At 41.4% G+C, this 22526-nt stretch overlaps 1 protein-coding gene across 2 annotated transcripts in view; it reads left to right on the top strand.

The window, feature by feature from the left end:
• Window positions 1-7245: 7245 nt before the first annotated feature.
• The window catches only part of LOC117258791 (uncharacterized), a 49256-nt gene continuing 33975 nt past the window's right edge, over window positions 7246-22526 (top strand). The window contains exon 1 of one of the 2 annotated variants that reach the window (XM_033629926.2): window positions 7246-7580. The gene's annotated coding sequence lies outside the window, so the exon portion shown is untranslated. The remainder of the gene's footprint in view (window positions 7581-22526) is intronic. The other variant, XM_078169955.1, reaches the window with a different exon arrangement.

Here is a 22526-nt window from a genome sequence, read left to right on the forward strand (position 1 = left end):
TCAGGGAGGAGGCGGGGGAGGACGGGGTGGGATGGGAGGAGGGGGTGGTGATGGGGTAGTCAGCCGTGGGCTGGGATGTGGCTGGCTGAGGGCGTCAACTGGTTTGTGGACGCTGTCTGTGGTGAGGCTGTAGAGAAAAGTGCACGCTTGTCAATTCAAAATGTTTGAACAGAGGTCATCAATTTATTGTCATAGCGACCGAATACATTTCTATCAAGCCAATTTAAAAGGCTTAATAGCAATTAGAATCACAAATAAAGCGACAAAGCCAATAGCAGGCATTTATTAGTGGTTGAAACGGTACAGATTAACACTAGTGTTTGTTAACTAATGTTAGCGACTCATTTTGAGATTTAATGACTTTGGTTTGTGCAGGTGCGTGTGTGAGCGCGCGCTAAGGAGGCACACCGGGTGAAATTAGCTGCTATGAAGACTACTGCTGCTGGTAGTGGTGGACAGGCGCCATCTTGTGACGCATTCTTGAACTGCACCCCTGAGAAGTTTTAAAAGTCGTTGCATGCATGGTACAAGGTCATTATTCAAAATGGAAGCCAATTTTCTCTCAGTTATGTGATTTTTATGCGTCAAGACAAACTTTTCTTCCCATATTTAGCAAGACTCCTTTTCTTTCTACAATAATAATTGAAGCAATTATAATTCTTAGGCCCTCTAAAGACAATTTTAATCTCGGTGAGGCACTTTTATGGTTTAATTATTATTTTCTGACACGTTTCTTTACACACATCCTCCACTTTCTCACTTGCTTGTCCTGCCTCCCTTTAAATTTCCATTTGCCCTCTGGGTAGTCACTGCTCGGTATGATTTGTGTTTTATTTTGTACATTTGTATAGTACGTTGTTAAGGTTTTTGCTATATGGTTATGTCATTGTTTTATTAATAGTGCTTATGTCTTGTTTTTGCTTGTGTGCCTTGCTATGTGCTTTTGTCTATGGTTATATCCTCCTGAGACCTGAACCTTTGTTTGGTATGCATTTTTGATTTCTTCTAGCTATTTGGGATCAGTAGGACCTGAAAAGTATAAAAAATAAACACTGTCAGTGATCGATAAGTCCCAAAGTCCTCAAACGGGACCATGATAAAGTCCTGGTGTCTTCAAACAGGTACTTTCTAATTAACAGGTCTTAGCTTGTTACTGTTGCTAAAATTGGTAAAATGTGTTGCCATATCAAACTACAAACATTAGTCATAAATAAACAAGTTTCAACCATAAAATGTTATAAAATGTATAGTGTATTGTGGTCTTATTACCACTAGATGGTACAAAAAAGTGTCCATGAACAAGGACAACAGGTCTATGAAGTATAAGGTCAAGTAAACCCAAAATGTGATGTCCTCATATGAGGATGCAGGGTCTCAGGAGGATATGCTTGCTCCTCTTTGGACCTGCCATCAATCCGCTTTTATCCATATTTATGTGCTTTTGTATGTTATTTTAATGTCTTTTTCTCATAGACACATATACCATCAACCTGCCAGGGGCTGCAGATGAAAATGAGCCTGTATGGCTAAATATGGCACATATAGGTGACTTAAGTGATCATGGTAATTAATATGCACTGTCCCTTTCTAAATAAATTAAACATAAACATAATAATAATATTAGTAAAGATCTTAAAAGCAACTCTCAGTCGCCCTCCTACTCCTCCTCTCTCGAAGTGTACAGAAGCAGGTCCCAGCTCTCTCTCTCCTCACCAGCTTGATAAATCTTTTACACGTCTGCGGGCTGAGTGAGGGAACACTTCACATCTCATTTCATCACACACTCCTCCGCTCTGCTCCTTTAAAGTACCGCTCTACTCTCCGCTCCGCCGTCCTACACCGCCTGCCCACCTGCGTCCAGCCGGGGCCCAGGAGGAGCCCCCCCCAATTGCCAAAAATAACCTCAGGGTATTTATGGAAGCTGGCAAGCAAGCACGAATTGGGCTTTTTTTTTTTTTTTTTATTGGTTGCGAAAAAAAGGCTGTTCTTTCATCATGATAACCTGGAAAAATAAGTATCGTGATCAATTTGAAGTAGCTTGTGCATCATCCCCCAACCTGCATCTGTTTTCTTTGATGGTTGATGATTGATAGTTTGTCTGTGCTCCACTACTTTTTTATTGCAGTCATATGTTCTTGTCTCAGATATGCATTCTTAAGCACATACTTTATGTGTTGTGTAATATGCACATCAGGTGGTGCATCCTGCTGAATATCTTACTATATTTGTACATGTGGGTCTCTGAGCATGTGACATTAAAACTTTTACCTTATGGAGAGATGGCAGATTTGTTGATGGACAGCAATGGACTGTATTAAAGGTCCAGTGTGGAGGATTTAGGGGGATATATTGGCAGAGATGGAATATAATATAATAAGTATGTTTTCCTTAGTATAATATCACCTGAAAAAACGAATTGTTGTGTACATTTTACCTAAGAATAAGCCATGTATATCTATCACCATGTTGCACAGCCATGTTTCTACAGTGGTCCAGAACGGACACTGGTTCGAAATAGGGCCATTAGCATTTTCAGGTTAGCCACTGTAGTTAGCAGCTCCTCTGTCACAAGCCAAACAGCATCGGAAGAACACTGATTTGTAACAGGAAACTGCTTTATTCAGTGTTTTTACTGGTTTAAATGACCAGGTCTGTTTGTTTTGGAGAAGTAGTGACCTCTGCGGATAATTCAGCTCCCAGTAAAAACCTCCTGAAAATCTGGATCTAATGTTATCAGAGACAAAAGGTAGCAGGTGCTGGGCTAGCTGCCCCTCTGTGACAAGCCGAACAGCATTGGAGAGACACTAATTTCTAATGTGGAACTGCTTTATTCAGTGTTTTTGCAGGTTTTAGTCACCACGGGTCTCATTTATAAAACTGTCAGTAGGATCCATACTTAAAATGTACGTACATGCAAAAGCCAAAAATGACGTGCATCAAAAAATATTCAACAATTTCTACCATCAGGCTTCTACCTCACCATCTGCCCTGCCAATTTCCTGTCTCCAAAATGTTCGGAAGCTTGGGTCGAAGTTTCTCCCACCAAGTCTGATTTTACAGATCACAACTTTCCCATGGGAAGTGGCGTACGCCTCATTCAGGCCTTATTTTTTTGCGTACTCAATGTTTATTTTGGTGAGCAAGAGACCTCTACAATTTGCTGGTGATAAAACTTCCTGAACAATGAACACCAAAGGAATCCGTGAGTTCACACTTAGCATAGGGGAGGCGTTTCAGCTAGTTGCAATCTGCAGTCCTCAGTCCGCTAGATGGCACTAAAATCTGTGCTCCTTGACACATTTTGATGGGTGAACTCCAAGAACACATATGGGATGTATTCTTTTTGACAAAACAATCGCAATTTTAAGTCCACTTACTAGATTTTTTTTGGAGCTTTTTATCTTTCAACCATATCCTCATCAGCAGATGGAGTCTGCTCGGTTGTGTGCTCAACGTCCTCTTGCTACCTATAAACCAACAACAAAGAGAAGTCTTAAAATCGCAACAGCTACTGAGCTTGCACATCAACAATAACAACAAATGCCATGTGATGTAATTAACAGCTCTGCTAAAAGGTCAAGAAAGAACATTCATGTTTAACCTTTCATTCCACGTGTCTCAACAACGGTGCATATACTGTGTGAAATATTTAATTCGGAAATGTCCTAATTGTCTTGCTCAAATTTTACACACATTTCCAAGTTTGGGCTACTATACTTGTCTTAGGAGACGTCTGAATAGCTGTGGGTTTCACCAAAACTTGGTCGTGTAACATGAGTTTGTTAAGCTGGACACACCAGCGGTTCTAACATGTTAGTAAATGTAGGGAAGTATTTTTTTTGTGTGTAGTCAGTGGCATTAACCAATTTGTTTGTAATGGCTGTCATGTTTTACTGTTACACATGAAGCCAGTAAGTGCAAGAGCTACTAGTAGAATACATTAGTGACCGTCCTGCACGTCTTGCACGCATGAAGCTCACTCATTCACAACTGCATTTCTTATGAGAACATGTTTTCTGAATGTGTGCCATAAAAATGTCTGTGCATGTGTATGTGGGTTGGTGGGTGTGTGGGTTGGTGGGTGGGTGGGTGGGAGAGAGCGAGACTGAGAGAGGAGAGCTGAAATAAGGTCACTGTTATAGTTCTATTAGAAGCCTTGATGGAAGTTCTCCTTGTGTTCCCATTTTGCCCATTTTGCCCAACACCTCCTTATCGACTCACTCTGTGCTGTGTGTGTGTGCGTGTATGTGTGTGTGTTTCCAGAACACTTCTTTCATGACAAGTGTGTCCAGGCCCTCAGGGGCTGCTGTTCTCCACAAAGACACTAATGTGAAGTGACAGGACAGCCAATGGTGAGCTGCTCTGAGGGGACCTGCATTGTAGAGGAGACCCAAGAGTCTGGCTAGTAGGTGGACAACAATAGAGAAAGGACCTCAAAAGGACAAGGCTTTTCTCTCTCTGAAAGCATCTTAGGCTGTCGCTTCGAGTTCCCACCCTTTCTGTCTTTCTTTCTCTGTTTCTTTTTTTCCTTCTCTGTTTCTCCTCTCACACACTTTGGAGCTCAAACACCCCAGTCAAAAAATCCTCGCTATTTCTTTCACTACTATTTAACAGCCAATTCCTCATTTGTGAGGCTGACGGAGACATGACAGCAAAATAGATTGTATCCTTTCTCACACTCACAGCGGCTTGAATGACTTCCCCAAATAACTGTGGTGAAACAGTAATTTGCTTACACCACAGGCCAATAAAGGACGCCATTACTCAGGCTGAAATACTGTACGTCACCTGGGGAGCAGCTCTACAACAGAGACAACACAGACTATTTTGCATTGGTGCACCTAACACCCACTGTGGCAAATCATACATCATAACCTAACCTTAAATCAGTAAAATAAGCTGCTCTCTTCAGCTCTACAGGACATTTATCACACAAACTACCTACACAGCTGAAAATTACAGCCACAACTGGCTGCCCCACAAGCATATGAATGCTTTCTTTATTTAGGCCCATGCTCATAAAAGTTTAAGATTATGCATGTGCCCTTGGAGGCAGAGTCTCATCTGATTTTTCTTCACTATTTTGCCACGAAGAAAGTTCCAGACTCGATGAAGAATAAATACAGAGGCTATTATGAGGAGCATGTCAATAATTTATAATGGGATTATGCTTTGGTGAAGAAATACTGGTCCCCAGAATCACTCTCCAACAGCTGATGTTATTCTAACGCTGGCCACTTGGAGGCACTCCCTGTGAGGTCGGTTTTAATTGAATGGGTGCCTTCAAGGGAGCGTCAAGTCAGACACTAGATGGAAAAGAACAGGAAATAACAAGGGTTTCTTTCAAAATAAAAGAATAATAGCTGGACGCTCCTTCACTATGGGTATTAGCTGTTGTACAACTGTGAAAATTATGTTTATAAATGCACTTAATCAAATGAATAGCTTGACATAAACGCCATCTAGCTTATATACAGTCCATGATAAGGTGCACAAGTTGGATACATAAAAAAAAAGGGAGAGAAAAAAGGGATATCAGAGCAAGAAGCTTACCAAGGGTTTGTTCCAGGATGGATCACAAATCATGGCAGGTGATTCTCAGTTGGCTTTTTATAATATATACAATTTGATATGAAGAAACAGTTACATATATATATATATATATATATATATATGTATATATATATGTAATATATATTAATATTAGCTATTACTCAGTATCCACCAGTAGCTCAAGACTAAATCTAAATTTAAGACTTGAGCAGGAGAGCTTGGTTATAAGTAGGCCTATGATGCAATGGTCGCACGCTCCCTTGTAGAGTAACGTTAATTAAAATGGGCCTGAAAGTAGCAAATATTATACTAGCTTATTATACTAGCATATTCTCTGGTTCAAATATAGATTTAAAAACGCCATGTAAAGCAATAATTTACCACTAGAGGGCACAAAGACTCAAATAAAGACGTCAGTTATTGTTGCTAACATATTGCTAACGTTAATGCTAACGCTAGCTGAAACAGAACAATACAGGCATACCTTTGGAGTCATTTTCTCTCTTGAAATGTTGAATGTAGGTCTCAGCTGCTCATATATGATCTACAAAAAGTTAAGATATCAAGTATGTCTGGTTCTTGTTCGGTCGCTAAACGTCAGACTTTAAGCTAATGGTACCTCAACTGATGTTTCATGCTACGTGGGCGTGTAGCTTTAGCTAAGCTAATGTAACTTTAACCGACTTCAACCTCCTGTGTCATGCTGCACGAGCGTATAACGTTAGCGTACAGTAAGCTAGCATGCGTTAGCAGTTACGGACTAGCTAGCTTAAACAGTTATTAGCATTAAAAATGTTTTATTATTTTACGAGATTTGTACAGATATAATATTATTTTAGGGAATGTACATTTTAGAAGACATTCTTATTTATTATATAATATAAATTTCATCCATATTAGCTTTAGACCCTCGCTGAAAGCTGGAAAAACAAGCAAATACTGTTAGCAAGCAACATAAAATATTGTTTAAGCTTTTCTCAGTTGCATATGTAATTTAATTTTTTCAAACCACAATTGTTTCTGACCACTTTTTAGTCAAAGCTAAAAACATTTTTTTAAAACTGCTTAACATTACTCCAACCTGTAATGACTGCAACCTTATTTTTAAACTCAAATTTAAATCGTTTTTTTTAAATAATATATATATATATATATATATATATATATATATATATTGTTATCTTTGCACCCATTTTCTGCAGTTTTGCTATTTTTAATTGTGTTTGTTTTGTTTTGTTTTTTTGAGATTTTTTATTTTTAAATTATTTTTACCTTTTTCCCCTCTGTACTCTTTCTGTGTTATGGGTTGTATTTCATTGCTCTGTTAAGATTTCCCCTTGTGTATAAAATGTGCTATACAAATCATAGTGCCTTGCCAAACTGCTAAATTTTAGTTAGTTAATTTTAGTTTTAGTTTACTAGTTGAAACACCAGTCGACTTTTTTTTTGTATGTACTTATTAGCTATTTTTGGGGGGATGTGCTTCTCTTTCCACTTGCTTGTATTAAGGCTTATTTATATTTATATTTATTTATTTTTTCTCTTACTTTTTAAATGTAACGTTTATCCAAATATGAATTACTTGTCTTTAGATTGTAAATGAATGTTTTATTTTGAAAGCTCTTACCGGAAGCCAGTGTTGTCATTCTGTGTGCGTTGACAGTGGTTTCAGTCACATGGTGCTGCCTTACCGAGAGCTGATGGAGCCAGATGAGAAAGGCAGGAGGCGAGCCCCTCCGGTTGCGCGTCAGCATCCCCTCAAATAGGAATCCGCTGCTGTCACTTCTGCTCTACATACTGAGAGACGGACGACTGTAACCCTCAAACAACAATCTAAAGGCGAATCTCACTTGGCATGCAGCTGTTTTTGCATGTGATGTCAAAGGAGCAGAGTCAGGGGAGGCTGTGAGGAGGCTGGAGCTTTGCAAAGAATGATAGTGAGGATCAAGGCGCGCTGTCCCAGGAGAACTCATCTGAAGAGCTGGCCTCGGGAGACCGGGATGCTCCTCTAACGCACCGGTGGGCGAGTGAGTACAACACACCCGATCTCCATCTCTCTCATTCTGGTTCCACTTTGGTGACATGTGGACAGTTTTGGACCGCTCAGCGTGCCTGTCCCTCTTTATTGCCTCTGAATTATTCCCTCCTTGATCCCACCTGTCTGATCAATCATTCATAGGCTTCTTAGTAAAGTGCAGCATAACCGGTTGGTCAGCGATGTGTGAAAGTTGCCTTGCTAATTTGGAAATGGTGCACTTTCCCCTCTGCACACACCCCTAACTTAATGCATGCACGCATCAAGGTTTAATATCATGCAGTGCATTTCAGTGGGTGATTGAGGGGGTCGATCGTGTTCCCTTTAAAGTTTTGATTAGAGTGAACATGTGTTGCACACTGTGGCCACTGTGTCGGTGCAAGGCTAATTAATAAAGCCTTTGTGAGGGGCTCTCCTATCACAGGCACTCATCATTAATCCGCTGATGGCCCGGAGGGCGTGGGTTGCCGTACGTGATGATAAGAGAAAGGCACCAGTCCTACTTACACAGCAGGGCTGATTAATTATGGACTCAGAACTGATGAACTCAGAGACTGTAAGGTGCACAAAAGGAGACACACACATGTCAGAAACAGGCTTTTAATATCATTTTATGTCTCATTGTCACCATTGATAGGTGACATTGAGGATGAGTATTGGCAAAATACAAGTTCAGCTTCTAAAGATGCACAATTGCCTTGAATTAGGTGCGAATGATGTGATTGCTAAGCGATATAGAAAGCAGTTTCATCCTTGCCATAACGATACATCTAAATTAGTCTGTAATGATTTCCTCACCTGTAATAATCTTCGGCATGAGGCGCTCCTGGTGCTGCTGAATGTGTGGGTGTGGGTGTGAGTAGAACTTCTCCAGCAGGCTCAGTGCATGTAGATGAATGAAATCCACTTACTATGCAGCAAGGGTTCCCATCTCCAGTGTGTTGTGGGTGTGTGTGCGGGTGAGTGTGCCTGTGTTGTGTGTGTGTGTATTTCACCTCATTACACTCATTGTGTTGACTTAAGCAGGAGGGTCACCCCTGAGGCCCGTTCTCCTGCCTTATTGAGGAGTGATGCCCTGAATTACACCACACTGGCGCTGATTGCAGGAGTACAGGGGCACACAGGGGAAAGCATTTCAGCTTAAGTTCACGACTGTCATTCGGACCGAAACATCACGCATGAACGTGATGTATGTTTTCTGGCACAGATAAGTCAGCGCATTACACAATCACCAGTGTGAAGCTGTCCCCCCTACTCACTACAAGTGCATTTCGTTGAGAGGTGCTTAACTCTTGGATCTCGTATATTTCAAATTTGCGATGGAGCTCCAGCTCTGGTTCGAATTCTGGGCAATTATGTTCACAGCCTGCCCACGCACACTTTGTACAGGAGCTCCTCTATTCTTGGTTGTTCTACAAACTGACAAAAAAACTCTCTCCCTTACAGCCTGTGTACTGCATTTCTCCTGAGGCGTTCTCAATATTCTCCCTGTGTATGTATTAAACATCAAGCATGTCGAACTGCAGGCGCGGGGCCGAGCACTTTAAGGCAGAGTCAGCCTTCTGTGGAGGGTGACAGAACAGTCAGATGGCCCCCACAGGGCAGAGAACAATTCCTGCTGCTGATGCACCCAAGGCGACAGGACTGGAGCGCTCCTTCCTCCTCCCTTCTCCCTCCCTCCCCTCTCATCCACCTTCCATCCCATCATCCCTTCCCACCTTTATCTCATAGAAATAAACACACTCTCTTGGGTTCACTCGCACACCTGCACCGCGGCTTCTTTGCTCTATCTGCCTCCCTCTCGTCTCCTATGCATACACGTATGAAACATATATCGTCTCTCTCATAAACACACACATGCAGATGTGTGCCTAAAGAGTTATATTTATGAGCGGCTGTTTAGGTCATAAATCACACCTGCTCTCACACACATACATTCCCACACACATTTATACACCCACAATCATGCATACAGTCTTGCCACTTTATTAGGCACACCTGTACAATCTAATGCAGCTATTCAGCCATAAAGTCTATTTTTATTTTGCCCACAATATTCAGGGTTTTTTTACACTGTCATGGAGGTGTTGATTAAATTTAAGTTTCACAACTGAGGCGGTAGTTAGTGGTGGCATTATACTGGACTGCAATATATTGGGAGGTGTCTTTTATGTTAATAGGGAGGACAAAAAATTCATCCAGTACAACACCACTTATTAATTATGACTTAATATAATTGAATTTACTTATTTACAACAATGGCAACAAAAATGGAACATTATACACTTAATTAAGTTGGAATTTATAGCAGAGCTGTTGTATCGAATGGCAATGCTGGGCACAGGTGTACCTAATAAAGTGACCACTGGGTGTAAATAGCCTATACTCACCATGACAGTGTCCCACACACAGCACTACTCTCTCTTACACGCACAGCTACATTCATATTCCACTACACACACCCATATGGTACTCCGAACATGGTCAGACTGGAGCTGAGGCGAATTTTCGAGGCAGTGTGACTGCATACAAAAATCAGTGGAAAGATGCGAGTGGAAGTGAACAGATGCCACTTTGTAAACAAACAGAAAAAAAAGAAAAAAGGAGCAAAAGTGAAGGGAAATAATAGAAATACAGAAAGAACTGGGGTTTTTTGTACATTTTAAGGTCATTCGGAATCGGAGTTGTCACACAGACGTACATGTGGGCTGCACATGTTGCCAGCTAGCGAATGTACAGACGCTTCTCTGGGTGTTTTGGGTGAGTAAACAGGGACAAACACAGTGGGCGAATTTGTGTTGATAAAGCAAGGCATATCATGAGGCTGTACTGCTAGAGAAATGATTGTATACTGTGAGAGATTGAGAATAGAAGTTTGTGTGAAACAGAATGATACTTTACTTGGACGGTATCTATTTTTCATACCTTCAACCTTCCTGATATTTCAGTGGGGTATGTGGTGTATGATTGTGTAAAAAAAACAAACAAAAAAAAGCTAAACTGCAGGTGGATAGATGTCATTGTGTAGCCTACAATGTTATGTGTCTAATATGCAATTAGCCTACTTAGACAAGTCTTGCTGGGTTTAAATACCGATAGGCAATAGAATAATTAATAGAAAGGAAACAAGCGCCCTTCTTCCATAGATTCTTCCTGGAGGACCCGATGACACTTGTTGCCACAGCGAATACCGACACATCAGTGGGCTGAGTGGAGATGAGGTGTGGGTGGTGGTAGCAGACTGGCAGTTGAATAAAATAATGTGGCTTAATAATGCACACAGTTTCGTCTGTGTTGGCTGGCTCACCTTTATCACCAGGACTACATCTAAAATAATCCCAAACAGGGGCAGAGGTATACGACATCTTCAGTCGCCATCTTTCTCAGCTCATCCGCCCGTTCCACCAGAAGAGCGGGACCTCCGGTGGCACATGCAGTACACTACATCACCTCAATACAGCATCTCCGAGTCAGTTTAATAGAAAGAGGAGCGTTTGTATTTTCGACGGTTTTGAAAACCACACTTTCAGGATTTCTAAATACCCTGGTACGCCGTAATACTTTGACCCCACCCAAGTGTACAATACTGTATCTAAGAGTAGTGAACAGCATACGTGACGTAGAATAGCTCTGTCTGAAAGAGAGTTTGATTAAACTGTGAATAGCATTGCACTCTCAGGTCCTAGTTGGCTCACGGCTCTCAAAGCCATGAAGTGGAGAAGGCAAATAATCAGACAATTCATGGCGCCGATGACCTTGCTATTGTTCCAGCAAAACCTGGTGAATGTAAAGTTGTCCTTTAATGCGCTGTGGCTTGATTTAAATTCTCCTTGAAGCCTTAACGTAGCTTGAAATGCCTGTTAGTAGGCACAGGCTTTCTTTTAAGCCAATCAGAAACTGAAATTTTAAACTGCCTTCCTGGCCAATGAAACTACCTTCCTTTTCAATACACACTTATATTACCCACTTTATTCTCTCTCACACACAGTCGTTCCCTCCTTCTCATACAGTGCACACATTATAAATAGACATTATACAGAGAGTGTATGACGGCGTGTCTGTGAGCGAGAATTACAGTGTTTATACGAGTGCACAGTGGCTCACAGTTATTTAGGGTTTCGAAAATGTCAGTCATTGTCTTCGCTTGTTAAAAGGTGCAAAAGTGTGATGCTAGCTCTACAGATCGCAGAGCAAATGGTCCGTGAATCCTCAAAGTGTGTATGTGCACATGTGTGTGGATGTCAGCTGTGTGCATAATAGCTCAGGGATCGGGGGGCCGTAGATTGGCCAGTCAGCCAGACAGATGTGCCCTCGCCTGGACTTGGAGTGCGGGGCCTCGAACTGGCCTGCCACCCAGCATTAGTGCCATGGATCCATGACCAAAGGGCTCAGGGCACCAAAACTCACTTTCTGCATAAAATGCTCTCAATTATTAATGCTGTGTATAGGGCAATAAGAGGCATTGCAGAGGCCAAGGGAGGAAACAAGGAAATGGGCACTGAAGGAGGAAAGAAAAGGGATGACGAGTGGAATAAATGAATGGAAAGAACAGTTTTTGAACAGTTTTCTTTTTTCTCCCGTGTTGTCACAGTTGACATTGAGCATAATACCACATTTAAACAAAATGAGATCACCATAGCAACCAGAGATCAAGAAAGTAATGCTGCGGCACTATTGATACTCTCAGTTACTCTCCTCTTAGAGACATGAAAAAAAAGGACATTGACCAGTTTTCACACTACGGTACGCTGTATCTCAAAGATCACACCCGCTACTTTGTCACGTGTCCAGATTTTTCAATTATACAGAATCCCCCTCATTAATTGTTGAGTGCACGGGTAGTTTAGTATCCGCCAGCTCAGTATGCACTAAATACATTTCAGGCCGGGTTCAGCATTGCAGTAGCTTGCCATTAGCGTAGGAGCACTGTAATTCATAAGTATTGATTCATGCCTCGGCAGCCTTACAGCATAATGTCCCTGAACACGACTATACACAACACAATAAATAAAGCAGCAAAGAAAAAGCAGCGATTTGCATAGTTATTCTGTTAACTCCCCATTATGTCTAATGTGATACAATCATGATACAAGAACATGGAATAATGCGCTTGTTCTGAACAATGCAGCTCCATTATTACATGTAGATAATGCACTCCATCCTCTGCTCACCATTTAGCCGCCAACCACGTGAACGGAGAAAAAACGGGCTCCTGTCCTGAAGCTTGTATCAGATGTTGGTGCTTCATTTACTAGGAATTTACAACAATGCTGCAGTAGGTGCGTTTCTATCCACCTCTTCGTGTACATTTTCAAAACACTTGAGTGGAAATGCCACTCAGATGTCCTCTTCAAACTTCAAATGTCATAAGAAAAGTTTTTGAGCTTGGGGGAGGTTGAAAAGTTGGTGTACTGATAAACAATAAACACGACTAAGGACAATAGGAACAGAGTCGGTGGATAAATGAAATCAGGACATACTGTCATTGCGTAGACCACAGCAAGCTCTCTTCGTCGTAACACCCTAGTAAGTTGTCCAAAACTCTCTGTTTCCACTGCCCAGTGTGCTCTCCATTGTTAAACATCCATTGGTTTCCTTTATTTGAGGTTTGACTGGTGCTCTTTTACTTACATCATCTTGTCACGCCCTTATTTGATGTGGTAGCATGACTGTAGAATTAGCACCACCCACCCCTTATGTCGATGAACCAGCCCTCCAGTATTTGCACAACAAAAGTGCGTAAAATCACATTTTATTTTGTGGATTTTCTGAAAATTCGCTTAAAATTTGCGCTACACGTGGGTGCACATTTGTTTCAAGACCATACTTCCAGCAGTCACAAGAACATTTAAAATTTGTATCAGATGGTTTTAGTGAGTCTGCAAACCTTTTCAAGGTCGTAGCACCAGGTGCGGTTTGAGCTTAGAATTATAGTCTCCACTGAGGAACTATTCCTTAAACCCTCGACTTATATGTAGTCTTACCACTGCTATTTCATTTATTAGTCTTCTGGTGATGGTTTATAAAGACCTTAATGTGTGTGTGACTTTTCATCATTTGTCACAATCACTGTCACCTGTGCTCTTTCTTTATTGAAGTGTAGGTCTCCCAATTTGTGCTTCTCATGTATTATCATTACTCTCGCTTAATTTGTACAATGCGAACTGACTTGTAAACCTAAATTATTAAAGAATTCTTTCCAATATTTTATATTTTCATACAAAATAACAGATTTTGTTTTTGTTAGCGACCATATTTAGATGAGAGTGAAGCTGTGGAGGAGCGAGGACACTGCCGTGGTAGCAACTTGCCAATCACAAGGTAGCCACGCCCTAAAGCATACCCTGCGTTATTGTCTCTATTACTCTAAATGGGACCATACTTTATAACAGGAACATCATGCTGTATTGAAGAAGACTTTAAACAAGTGACTGAGACCATAAACTCATTATGAAAATGTTTACTGTGGTTATACATAAAGTTAGAAGTAGTGTCACTTTCTCGGGGGTCACGTTTGTAACCAGTGGAGTCGCCCCCTGCTGACCTTTAGAAAGAATGCAGGTTAAAGGCACTTCCACGTTGGCTTCACTATTCAGACCCAGAGATAACCCCTTGGTAAAGACCTCCTGGGTTTTAAAGATCACCAGTCTTTTATTAAATAAAAAAATCAGACGCTTAGCCCTGTGACTCAAATATATATATATGAGAAGCACAAACTGGAGCCCGTAAATCACTCTTAAAAATGAATTCAGTGTAGCTGTGACTGCCAAAATGCTCAGTGAGGATCCCATGTCCAGAAAGTCAAAGTCAATAAAGATGGAGACATACTGACCAGCACAACTTTGCCACAGAATTTTGAATAATGTCAAATCAATCTTTGTATTGACCTTTCTAGTGACCTTTTTTTCTGGCACTGTGAATGCACAGCACTGTGACCTCAGTTTTGTGCTGTTGGCTGATGGACTCCTCCACTCAGCACCTCACTAAAAAAGCCTCACAGCCACTGTGCAGCAGGCTCCTCTGCATCTATGCTGGAAAAGGAGGAGACGGTTTTGTTTTTCATTCTTAAACTTTGTCACTTATTTTGGGCGGAGAAGTGTTTAATACCAACAACAGTTTAGTCTGCGCAAACAGAGCGAATCATCTGAGTCTCATTAGCGGGGATGGGATGCACTTTTCTGCTCTGTGTTTTGTGCTGTTAGATCGGCATACTTTAACATAAAAAATATTGCCTGCTCTTGCTTTAAGGAAAGGGGAGAGAGTTACATAACACCAAGCAAATTTAATATCAGATTCCATCTAAATACACAGAGTGGCAACAAACCAGAGTACGTAGTCATATAATGCACCTAAAACTGCTGCTATCAACTAGCACACACAAGTGCAGTTAGTAATGGGCCTATTGCATCAGCGCACCGAGATAATTGAATGATGCCATCATGTGCAGCTAGATTGCAGTATGAAAACCCTCTTGTGAACAAACATATCAGCACGAAATAATACAAAAGTGGAGCTTTCTACTGTGGCTGCTTGATTATGGCAAAAATCTGATCTCAATTATTTTGGTCAGCACTGAGATTATTATTATTTCACATGATTACTCATTTACCGTCATCTTGGCTCAAGGTGAACGAAATGTGCCACAGGCTGGCTGAGAATGAGTTCTGGCTTTCAGCAGGGTGTCTGTAGTTCCTTAAAAAGTCTTAAAATTCAGTTTTATAAATAGTATGCATAAAGCAAAGTCATTAAATAGTGTTAAATTTGAATTTGCGTGGTCTTAATTGGCACAAACATTTGATCTAATTTTATTTATCCATCTTTTAATTATTTTTTTTTTTAAATGAGTCAAGCTCTTCTGCGTGACGGTCCACATTTCTAATGTTACAAATCTTTAAACATATCACTGGACGTAATACTGTCTTTTTACTTTATACTTGGACACCTGTTGGTGTGTAGCTGAAATTATCCATATTCCTACATAAAACCTCCCTCTGCAGGGGACCACACGTATTTATCCTTACCTGCAATGATTTGTCCAAAAATCTGTCTTATATTTGGTTTAAAATTATCTGGAAAATGTCTCAAAGAGCATTAAATTTTAGCCTCTGATACCTGTAGACACCTGGGAGGGTTGAAAGCAACCTGCTATACAGGCAAGGGGTGCGCGGGAATTTAAAACACAAGACAAGACGAGAGCATCACAATAATCTTTTTATCTCGATTATCTCGTTTCATAATCACTGGAAGCCAAAATCATAATTGAAAATACAATCTGATTAATCACCCAGCCCTACTTTCTTCTTATTGTCACATATCTGTGATAGGGGAATAAGCATACAAAATGTGACTGATAATTTATGCTTATGCAATGAATCATAGTGGTAGATTTCGGGGGTGACACAGAGATACGTACCTGTCAGTATTTAGAACATGTGCCCCATTTGCCCCGCCTAAAAAAACACGACTAGCACTTTTATTTTGACAAATTTAAATCAATTTCCACCATAAATTGATGCATAAAAATCCCCAGAATTTAAGAAATTAGATGTTTGACACTCAACATTTCCTGGGGCAGGACCAGGACCCCAACCCTGCGTTTCATACTCTCCCCCGTGTTGAAATGAAACCTAAACCCTTTCATTAAATGTTCTAATGCAATTGTGATCTGTTTGTTGTGAACGAATGTGTCTTATTGTATTAAGCCATTTCAGAGTTTATCAGTATGTCTAGCTGTGTTTGTGCATGTATGTGAGTCTCCATACCTTCCTCATCCACACCTTCCTCATCCATCTGTCTGCATTAGCATATTAACTGTATGCATATATCTGTATGTTTTCCTCTAACTGGGAGCACAGTTATGGTGCTAACGGGAACATGATGTGTGTCACTCTGCCATAAATGTCTCTTCCTGTCTGAGACGCAGACAGCCGGTGTCAGCACGGCGTGCGCTGGTGGGCGAGTTCACCTTTGCAACAGTAGCTGTTTATTGATTCCTCCAACAGTCACACAGGTGTTAGCGATGGAACATCAGCCTCTGCACTCAAAGAGCGCGAGGACAGCGGGGCATTCATGCTGACTGGTGTGTTATTTATTCATTAACAGACGGTTTGCTCCTCAGCTCTGCCTCAGAGGACCATTTTCACCTGCTTCACCTCCTGAGGTTTGAGATAGCGCTGCATTTGGTATCAGATCTTTCTCGGGTGTGCAGGATCACAAAAATGCACGCAGACACACACACATACCCCCCATGAATGAGTGAGACTGTAGGGACAGTGAAAGCCAGAGGAGGAATGAAGGGTGGAGTCGAGGGCTCCAGGGACCGTGGCAAGGCAGATCCTATATTGATTGGTTTAGTAAGAGAATCCTCAGGCTTTTAGTGGTGCTGCTTAATAAGAGTGGCTTGTAGAAAGAGAGATCACATCAGCTGAACTCCACTCGGGAGGCTGCCTTCGGCTTTAAGGAATAGTTCACAGCTAACTCAAAACATAAGCAAGAGGGGGGGGGCTAATCCATTTAGATCATGGTTTTTAGCAACAACTTTCAGGATTAGGAAGTATCTCTTCACACGAGGACACGCTCTGTGAGGCCAGTTATATCTCTCAGGTTTTCAGAAGCAAAATAAAGGTCATAAACTTTTGCTGCAGGGCCAAATGTTTCAGCACACTATCACAGCTGTGTGAGCCCCCCCGCCATATCGAAACCTAAGCAGCCTAAACTATGCGTGTACCTATCACATAGCACGCAGCCAGATCACACAAAACGAATCTCCAGATCTTGCAGTGGGTTTGTGTGCTCGTCGCAGCGTGGATGTTGTGGTTTTTTGCATTGACGTAGTCTTTTTTTGCAGCCTGTACCCTATCTGTCTATCTTGGTGTTAAGTCAAGAGCCTGGCTTCAGAGAAACACTGAGCTATTTTAGGAGGCAGCAGATTGTGTTAAGGGAGGAAGTGAAGTGACACAACTGGGGTTGAGATTTCTCGGTGCCTGAAAACCTTGAAAATATCTTTATTTAGTGCTTCACTCCCCCGACACCTCGCAGATTGCACCTAGCTACCATCAGATAATAGGTAGCTATGGAAGCAAGCAGCACATCAAAGCCTGAAGATGCACAACCACATTATTCTTTTACTTTTAAAATGTAAAATGACATATTTATGACTGTTATCTCTGTACCTAGGTCCTTTTAATTCTTTTGTAACTGCTGAAATTTTTGTCATATTTTGACATGTTACTACATAGATTATTAAATTTGAAGTGTGTTACCAACTAATATAGCTTTGAAAAATGTGGAACGTATGAAACTTTGTGTGTGTGTGTGTGTGTGTGTGTGTGTGTGTCTGTGTGTGTGTCTGTGTGTGTGTCAGTGAGAGAAGGGCTGGGACTATTTTGGGCTGTTTTTGATGATTTAATTTTATTATTTATGTATTCACCTCCACATGAAAGAGAGCTGAGGTCCCAAGTGGTCTCTTTCTTTTTCTCCCTCACACACTTTCCTTCTCTTTCATGAAAACACACACACACACAAATCCATATTTATTTAGCCATTTGTTACCATTTTCGTAAATACACGTCATCATTTTCAGCACTTTTTCTCTTTTATTTGATGGGACCTGTACGCCTCAATCCCCCGTTTGTCAGAATTGAGTCAGCGCAATGAGTTTCAGTGTAATCTGACTCGTTTATGTGTGTGTGTGTCCAGCTCATTGTGTTTGCATGTGCTTGCACTTGTTTAACGAAAGCACCTGCTGTGTTTGTCCCCTTCACTCACCCATCGGATCGATAGCAAGCTGGGTCTGCCAGCGTGGTAGCTGTCATGGAATCTCTGCTAACCCAATTAACCAAACCGTGCACTAACCCAATTAGCAGAGCCCCTGCACTATATTAACCCGATTCACACTGCCGCACACACACATCTCACTGGCATCAAATATGCAAGGCCAGCAGGTCAAACACCGAATGAAGTCACTGCTGATATGATTTGCTTCTCCCATACTGAGCAGCAGTGCCTGTGAAATATTAATGTGATGTGATTTTTGTCCCTTTTGTGTTTTCCTCATTGGACTCAAAACACTGTCGAGAAATCACACATTACTAATATAACCACATGCTTAACTGACTACCAAAGAACTATATGCAGATATAACATTATTGAAGGACTCTGTTAAGTGGTCTCATGCCACTTTATGTGTTATCAGATAAGGACCACAATTAGGCGATCAACTGAAAATTGATAAGTGACTATTTTGATAATCAAAAGATTGTTTTAGTAATTTTTTGTGCAAAAAGCTTCTCAAATGTAAGGATTTGATGCTTTTTTTTTACATAGTAGTAAACTGAATATTTTGGGTTTTGGACAGTAAGTTATGAAGAAAAAGACATTTTAAGATGTCAACTTTCTGACATGTTTTATTAATAAAATTATTGTCAGATGTGAAGTAATGAAAACAATCAGTAGTTGCAGTATATAGCTTTATGTGCATGTGCAATATATATATATTTATACATGGAGATATAGCTAGGGATTGTAAAGTTGCTGTAAATGTATGCAACATTCAGAAAGTACATATCTATGATTCAGAGTCACAGCTAGGATTGCCTGCACACGGCTCTCAACATGGAGGTGGCTGAGCTGGCGGCTAGCTAGGTGCTAATAGTGAAACAGTGCTAACAGAGCTAACAGTGTTAACTGGGGGGGAATCATAGACTGTTTAAAAATAATGAACATGGCCACCATGACGTCAACCTATGGTTTGTGGACTCATGTTGTGAAGTCTCGAGTTTGGCTGTCCCTATCTTAGTTTTTTGGAACCAGAAGTGACCATATTTGGCATTTTAACATAGGGATCTAAAGGGAATGACTCACTTCTGGAAACAGCCAATTGGCCATTAGAGCACCTGCAGTTTTTGGCACTTCGTGTTGGCCTTATTTTGTAGCCCTGGTGGTTGCCTCTTGAGGAGAACGAGAGGATGGGTGTTAGTAAATAGATCAAAGATCAGGGGTGTCAAACATATGGCCTGGGGGCCAGAACTGGCCCGCCAAAGGGTCCAATGCGGCCCATTAGATGACTTTGCACATCTGATATTGATGCAGGTTTAGAGGTGCCACGTTCCAGGAGCAATTGAAACAGAGAGTAAAATGCTGCCTCAGAGGCTTTTCCACCCTGACCAGAATTCATTCCTCTGAAATAAAAATGAATACTCACTGTGGTCATATTAAAGATACTGAACATTGTGCAAAATATTGTCAACCAGCAACTTAAGTACAAAATAATCTGTATCAGACTTCTATCTTAAAACAATATGGGTGGCGCCCTGTTGCTAATGAACTGGCACATTGCACATATTTTTCTTATGATATCACGAGCTGTTCATTTATCATTTATTTTGTCAATTAATTAATATTTTCAGATTGTACTTGTATTTCTTTGCACTAAAAAATGGGAGACATTTGAAGGGGGTTGTTATTTATAGATTATTATACAGACCTTTATTACTTGCATTGACATGCGCTAACCTACCACGATAACTAACCAAGATGCTCGGATTACAACACACACAGAGGACGCATGATTTCGTTCTCTGCTCAGGACACCGTTACTCAGCTATATCTTTACATAGCCAGTAGTGGTTTGCTGCTATATTATTGCTCTTAATGTCACATACAGCTCCTTTAATGTAAGATAATACCTGTGACCAGCTATATGCTAGTTAGCTTGTACATTTGCTAACCGTCATGATTTTGTATTTTATTCAGCTTGTGTTTTCCATTGTGGCTTTTTGTTTTTTATGTGTGGAGCACACATTATGTTAAAACCTGCAGTTTAGTTAAATCACCCATTGAAAACACTTACTCTACTGTTGAGTTCAACAATGGCAAAAAAATGTGTCCCTACCCTGCTTGGTGGCTCGCTTCTCAGCCGCATTGTCATTTAGAAATAATGAGCTGTAATGAACTACCCAGAGCAATGAGACTGAATAGCACCACACTGAGAGTCAGTCCAAGCACAGAAAATATGCCATTCATGACATTTAACATCACTCAACCAGTCAAATAACATAAAATAATGATATTATAACTAATATGATTAAGTTATTGGTTTCAGCTTCAAACACCACATGTAATTTTTCAGTGCAGCAGCTGGATCACATGAGTCATGACTGACTTTTCTACAGTGTCAGAGGTTGTGAGTAGTGTAATAGATGAGCAGGCGTAGTAACTCGGCAGTAGCTGTGCTGGAGTGGAGGTGTAAGGTAGGTGGCCTTGGACAAGAAGTGTAAAGAAGCAGCATGACTCACTTAGAGAGGAGCCTGCAGTCTCCATTGAGAAGCAGCCCACAGAGCTCTCTCTCCTGTCTCCTCTCCATCTGTGGTGCTGTGTAGGATAGTTAGGGAGAAAGGGAGGGAGGGTGATGGCAAACATGCATGTAGGTTAACATTTCAGAATACACCTGGGGTAATGGTTTTTCCATAAGCTGCCATTGTTGAGGCCGACCCGGCTTTTAAGACTGAATCAAATCGATGGCTTCTCTGTCTGAGGCTGGGAGGAGCAGGGCAGCCTCTCTCTGTCTGCACAGCCACGATAACACTGCTCAATGGGCACTAACCACCTTTCAAATGGAAATGGAATATCCAGTGAAAATTAGACCCAGTCATCCAGATGGTACTTAGCACTGGGCAGTGAATGGGAAGATGGTAGCGTGACGGTTGAGGGGTGTGTCGCGCTTTGGCTTTGTTGTGCCGGAGCTTAGCTTTTTCAAAGGTTCGTGTTGTGCCTTTTTTTTTTTTCAGGGTTTGCTAAAATTTCACACACACAAACAGGAACTGTGTCGCATATTGAGGCATGTAAGATTGGATGCAGGCTTGCAAGTGCAGAGAGTGACTCACCCAAAACCACGGGGGCGTGTGCTACAGACAGTATGCTAACTTACAGTATACACTCATCACAGTGCCAGTTCATTCTTCTTGTGTCTCCCCCCCCTCTCTCTCTCTCTCCACATCTCCTCTTCCCACCTCTCCCTCTTTCTCTCTCATTAGCTTGCTTGCAAACACAGGCAAACTCAGGCTAAGGGGGAGTATTCATAAATTGCTGACACAGAAAGCGAATGCTGTGATCAGATTGAGTACTGGCTCAGTCCTGTAAAAACCCCTGGGGAATGGTTTAAAATAAATCACTCATAGATTCTGCCTGCCCCAAAGATTAAAGTGGAGGGAAGTGCGTGTGAATGCATGTATGTGCGTGTGTGTGTGATCTGTCAAAATGTGACAGCTAAGTTTGCCTGTGCGTTGCTGTGAATTTACAGTCTACAGTGTGTGTCTGTGTGAGAGTTACAGACTGTAAAGCTGATGAAAAGAGCCACTGGGCGGGTGTGCTGTGGTAAATGGTTGCATGAAAGTGTCGACATGTGTAACTGCTCCAATTGGCTCTCCGGAGTTGTCCTCGGGGAAATAAGGGCAGCAGCACAGGCAGAGATAGGCTGCCACTGACAAGGAGTTATGAGTCTGTCCTATATGTGCATGCTTTCACTTGTTTAAAGTCAAAGATTGATGCCAGGAGATGCAACAAATGAGCAAAATGTGCAGATTTAGAAAAAGAAAGCATTTAGATTCTGTGTATGTGCATGTAACTGGGATTAGATTTCTCTTGTCTAATAGTTTTTACATGTACAGTGTGCGCATGCATATGTGGACATGGGCTGTGTGTGTATTTGCAGTGTGTTTGTTCAGGACTTCCCAGGACTCCATATGGTGTCAGGGGTGATAAATGTGCTCTAGGGACAGCAGTACTCAGCAGCTGTTTGTGGAGTCACAGCAGCACACACTGAGACATGGCCTTTACACTCTGCTGTGTAAAGGTCTGTGGCTAAGTGGGCATCTACCCACAAACCTAACACGTACCGTACAGTGCACCCACTGTATCACCGCCTCATTGGCATATCATG

This window comes from Epinephelus lanceolatus, chromosome 8 (genome assembly GCF_041903045.1).
Source record: "Epinephelus lanceolatus isolate andai-2023 chromosome 8, ASM4190304v1, whole genome shotgun sequence".
NCBI classification, from domain to species: domain Eukaryota; kingdom Metazoa; phylum Chordata; class Actinopteri; order Perciformes; family Serranidae; genus Epinephelus; species Epinephelus lanceolatus.